The 5,968-nt window shown below is 39.1% G+C and overlaps 1 non-coding gene across 1 annotated transcript; it reads left to right on the top strand.

The window, feature by feature from the left end:
• Positions 1–5,644: 5,644 nt before the first annotated feature.
• On the top strand, positions 5,645–5,751 carry LOC113184167 (U6 spliceosomal RNA). The gene has a single exon (XR_003300955.2). It is a non-coding gene; the product is annotated as a U6 spliceosomal RNA (small nuclear RNA).
• The last annotated feature ends 217 nt before the right edge of the window (positions 5,752–5,968 follow it).

Genomic DNA, 5,968 nt, shown 5'->3' with positions numbered 1-5,968 from the left:
TGATTTCCTCTGTAGCAGAAGCACCGAGTGTAGCCAAAGTGGCCTCCAGGAGCAGCTGGGTATGAGTTCAGAGGTATGATGGAGGGAGGGACATGCCTGGTGGGGCCTGCGGGGAGGTAGCCCATTCCATGGCCTGTAGGCACTTGTCATTTCCCTCGCTAGGTTATCAACTCCTCAAAAGCAGGGATCCTACTTCCCAGGCATTTCAAAGAGGCCATGTATATAGTTCTCACAAAATGGTACCTACTCAATTCAAATTCTGCTGCTAATTACAATGCTTATGCTGCTGCTGCTGCTGCTGCTGATATATTCTTAGTGTTTGGCTTTTGGGAGACACTCAGTAAATATTTGCTGAACTTGAAGTCATCTGCAGTGACCACTAAGAAAGTCTATTCCCATACTGTTAAAGTAATTTGACATTCTTGAACCTAGGAAGTAAAGAATGACGGAAAAAGTCGTCTGCTTCGTCTGAGACTCCAGGAAACACTGTGGCTAAACCTAGAGTGATGGCTTCCCATTGTTCAAGGCTGAAGGGCAAACGCACAGGGAAGTTCTCACAACTTCCCCATCACCCTGTGTCTGAAATGTCCAGAAGCTCTCTCAGCAAAGTGGAAACTTAGAAGTTGTTTTAGTTTCCAATGAGCGTTGTTCTTCTTCACCCATTTATATTACACTGAACCACTTCAATCTTCCACTTCTTTATAGGTCAAAGAAGGCCAAATATTGACATCATAATAACAGAGGGGACTTTCACAAAATTTATTGCTCTGAAATAAAAATAGAAAATGATAATCCACAAAGTTGTGATCAAAATGAACTAATCCCCCCCCCTTTTTAATCCCTAGTTTATGGGGTTTTTTTCTCCTCCAGATTTATTCTGGGTATTCCATTATCATTGAACAAAAGTTTCGTTTTTTATTTTTAACTTAACAAAGACCAAGGTGCAGTTCATTAAGTGTCAGACACTATTCTAGGCCTTTAAACACATTCATTCATTTTGTTCTCGTAACAATTCTAATAAGATAGGTACAATTATTATCCATGTTTTATAAACAAGGGAAGTGAGGGCTGAAGAAGCCTGCCTAAACCCACACAGCTATGTCAAAGATGAGCTCTAGAATAATAGTTAAAAATGGAATAGCTTTTCTCCACAGACTTTCTTAACCTGACTTTCCCTCTGTTCTTGGCTATTATTGTAGATTTTCCCTTCCATCTTGTGATAATGGCTGGGGCATTGTTAGACCTATGTTTTTATTACAAGCTTCGGAAACTACTCACGTTCTTTAAGATGCTCATGATATGTAAATAATTAAAAAGCAATCTCAACTCCTCGTATGGATGAGCCTAAGAGACATGGTTCAGGTCAGGTCTTTGTATTTATTCATTCACTCTCTTCTTTGCAAAGTTTGGTTCTGAGGATCTGTATAGAACCAATGTTTCACTCTGCATTGACTTAGCTGACTGGACACATTTACATTCAGTGGTTTCTGTTTTTCAATAGTGCTATGGAGTATTTAAATGAATTCTTTTAGACATGCTTTATTTTTCTTTAACATAGACACAAATCATTGTAGAGAAGACTGCATTTTTCTCCTAAGGTGAGTTATAGACACCTAATAAATAGTAGCAACAGCGTGAAAGAAAAATTTCCAAATTTATGTACAGGTAGAAAATCTGAAATCATAAATTAAGAGACAAGACCCAACCAAAGATAGGCATCAAAACTCTTTACTTGCCTTCAAGAAAAACTTTACCCTGTATCAGAAAAAAAAAAAAGAGTATATCTAATCAAGTCAAAAAGCTTTCTAGAGAACTAGTCCCTACATTTAACAAAACACCAATTTCTGAACAGCTTAATTGAATTAACGAGAAAATTATTCACTTGGCAGGGTGTTATGTGTGTGTGTGTGTGGTGGGGGGGTGGTAGTTGTTGATCACAGAGCAGACAGATTCAGGCACAATTGGCCACTGCTGTCAATTTAATTAGTAGTATAGATCCTGTCTCAAATAGTTCTTCATTCCAGTATTTGGTGTTAAAAGAAGTATCAATCATCTTAGGTCTCTTTGGTTGCAAGCATAAGTAACTTCTCTGCTTTCCAAAGATACCATGCCTTTCCTTCTCCCATCCACTTATTCCCTCACTCAGCACCTGTTATATGAAGGAACTGGGGATCCATGATGTACAGAATTCCAAAAGGTATTTGAGGCCGCTTAGACGGACCTGAAGGAGACCTCCTTTCTACACCTCCAAAGAGAGTTCCTTTATGGATAATTTCAGGTTTTATTTTGAAAATGTGTGACGAACAACTGATTAAAATGTTAATGTCAGAATCCTGGGATTTAAAAAGCAATCGTTTCAACCTCTGGTTTATGGCATTTAAAATTATGCTTTCTAAAATGCTGTGACTTGTTTTTTTCTGGATTGCCTTTTCATGAAGTAGATAGTAGAATTTGGAACTTCTCACTGGGGCCTAACCACAATGCAGGCTGGTCCCAGGGGACACTGAGCTTTTGGGAATCATGTTGGCTGATTGTAAAAAGGTTCTGGACCCACTAGTTTAGTCCCCCAATTCCCAACTCTTACCTGACTTTTCTTCACTATAGCATCTTAATTCTGGGTCTTAGAGATTGAGGTGACATCAGGAAACCTCTTATAAATAAGGAATTTATAGACAGAGCTGGGGATGAAGCTCAGTGGTCGAGCACTTGCCCAGCATGAGCAAGGCTTTGGGTTCAATCCCCAGCAACCCTTCAAGTGTGGGGGGTGGGGAGGGGTCTGTAGGACAATACTGAGAGGGGTTCTTGGGGTAGGGGTGGGGAGAAGGAAATTGGAAAGGGGAGGATCCAGATGTTCCAGAAGGGGCACCTAAGCCAGTCTGTTCAGTACCCACCACTGATCCTTCAGTATGGGATCCAGAGATGATTAGAGAGGAGTACAGAAGGTTTTCTCCCTCCTTTTTTTTTCCCCACTAGGGCAGGGATTCCCTTCCTGATTCTGGTGAGGCTCTGAGGATTGCTAGCACCCCTTGAATGAAGACTCTCTGAAGACCTGATACTTATGTGATAACCCTCACATCGATGAGCATCAACTCCAGGAATGCACTGTATTCTTGGGTAAAGAGCTGAGCTAGTTTGTCACCAGGGCCAGCATATGGACTGCTAGCAGATTGTCTCACAGTGGAACCAGACTGATGAGTGGGACTCAAAGACACGGGCTCTGTTCTTTGTGATAGTAAATACATAGTTATTAGCTATAGAGTTAGAGCTCACCAGTCTCTCAGCAGACCCAGCCATAACATTTTCATCCTTAGATGCTCTCTCAAGGACACTACCATATTTTCTTATGTACCTAAAACATAATTCCATGAATGCCCTCTAGGAAGGAGCCCAATCAGAGTTTGCTTTATAATTCTAGTCATTAGCATTTATATTCTCAAATTAAATGGTTTTCAGATAAAATGTGCTTCTTTATTTGTACATAGTAATTGATGAGCGTAATTTGTTTCAAAATAGAAGTTATGACCTATAGGACAATCTATGTGTTTAAAACACACTAGAAATGTCATAATTAATGTCATAATGCCATATGGGAGACTATACTATATTTGAGACTATGTAGCCTTATCTGTATACATACAATTCTTATAAATGTTTAAATTTTGAGTATTTCTGCATGAAAGTGATTTTTATAGTAATATCAGTTCCTTTTTCAGAGTACTAGAGTTTGGATCTGGAATGTCCCCCAAAGACTTATGTGTTACAGGCTTGGTCCTCAAGTTGGTGCTATTGGAAGGTCAATAGAACCTTTAAGAGATGGGGTTTAAGTAAGTGGGAGATAAGTAATTGGGAGTATGGCCTCAATGGGGAGTGTGGAGCCTCTTTCTCTCTCTTTGCTTCCTGGCCACCATGAAGGGAACAGTTTTGCTCTATCCATGCTAACTACCATAATGTGATATATTGCTACAGGCCCCAAAGCAGTGGGCCAACCAATCATGGACTGGAAACTCTGAAACTGTGAATCAAAATAAAACCTTTATCTTTTCAAGGTTATTGTCTCTGGTATGTTACAGTAACAAAAAGCTGACTAACAAACAGAGGGTGCTCTGGTTCTCTATTGCTGCATTACAAACCCACATATTTATGGTATAAAACACCAACATTTATCATTATTCTTATTGTTTGTCATGGATTTGGAATATTGATGGATCTTAAGTAGCCTGCTCTCACTCAGGGTCTATAGTCAGAGTAGAATAGCTAAAGCTGGAGTTATCTTAAAGGCTTCCCCACTAACATGCCTGGCAGTTGATGCTGATTCTAGCTGGTGTATTATTCATCTTTTATTCTAATGTTTTGACAACTAGGCCTTCCTGATACTAGAGTAACCTCTCCCAAGACTAGCTAATTCCTCCACATAGTAAATTACTTCCATGCCCAAACCGACCAATCTAGGATCCTTACTCCAACCACCTCCTTTATTATGTTCTCCTAGTGCTCTAAAGACTGGACCACTGCCTATGTGCTTTAATCACCACAGGGTTAGGAATCAGACAACTAGAACATTCCATATGTCCTAGAGCCCACTGAAATGAAACATGCCACTCTTAGACCTGCTTTCTCTGCCTCCCATTTTCCTTCTAGAGGAAACCATCATCAAAATTCTTCTCTCTCTGCTTCCTGACCAACTCTGATGCTTCGGTCCTGTGGCCTCTGTGGCATAGTGTGCCTTCTGTTTTCCGAGATCTTTAAATAGAAAAACATCTTCCTTTGCAAATCTTTTCTGTGACTGTGTGTCTTATTGTACCTCATTAAAGCATATCCCAAGTTCTTTTAAAAGCATCTGGGACCTTAGCTGTTGGCAGCTTCACTGACATGTGGCATCTCCATGGTACTTGGGCTTCCTTACGGCTTCCTTACAGTATGGCTGCTGGGTTCCTAGGGAGAAGAGAGAGAGCTCACACACTAGGTAGAAGTGGTATTGCCCTTTTAACTGAGCCTCAGAAGTCAGTCACATTCTCTTTGGTAGAAGCTAGTCAGTAATATAGCTGGCCTATATTCAAGGGAAAGGGAATTAGACTCTACCTCTCAATGGGAAGAATGCCAAAGAATTTGTAGCCATGTTTTAAAATCACCACAGATGAATTTTATTCATGATCTATTCTTGGGTCTTTAAATAACTAAATAGCTAGTTTAAGAAAAAACATTTTTCTCAATTCAGGTATTTCCAAATGTAGAGGTCAAGTTCAATTTTCCAAGTGCTATTATTGTCATTTACCTTTAATTATTTCATGGTGACAATGTACATATTCAAGAAACTGTACCTTTGATATTTTACAACTCCTGACATTGTGATCTTTAATGCCTTAAATCATGATAAAGTATTTAAAATATTTTGAAATTATTTTAAGTTCAAATTTGGAGTGAAATTTGAAATTTTTATTTTTGTCTGTCAATAATTTTCTTAATAAATACAAATTTAGAAAACAGTATTCACTCAAATAACTGAACTGTGGGACAAAAATAAAAATAAAAAACATTTAAAAATCAATAAATTAAAATATAAAAATTAGCCTGTGTGGAATGTGGACAATTGTCATTGGGATTTAGCTGTAGTATTATCTTCACTGACAAGAATTTATGTTTTCCTGTGCTCGCTTCAGCAGCACATATACTAAAATTGGAATGATACAGAGAAGATTAGCATGGCCCCTGCGCAAGGATGACACGCAAATTTGTGAAGCGTTCCATATTTTCCCGAATGTTTTCTTTGATATAAGGAGGCTGATTCATAGTGGGATAGGGAGAGGGAGCATGGGAGGAATAGATGAACTCTAGATAGGGCAGAGGGGTGGGAGGGGAAGGGAAGGGGCATGGAGTTAGAAATGATGGTGGAACATGATGATCATTATTATCCAAAGTACATGTATGAAGACACAAATTGGTGGGAATATACTTTGTATACAAGCAGAGA

Source organism: Urocitellus parryii, chromosome 9, assembly GCF_045843805.1.
Source record: "Urocitellus parryii isolate mUroPar1 chromosome 9, mUroPar1.hap1, whole genome shotgun sequence".
NCBI classification, from domain to species: domain Eukaryota; kingdom Metazoa; phylum Chordata; class Mammalia; order Rodentia; family Sciuridae; genus Urocitellus; species Urocitellus parryii.
Note: the sequence above shows the minus strand (reverse complement) of the source record. Positions and strands in the feature narration are given on the sequence as shown.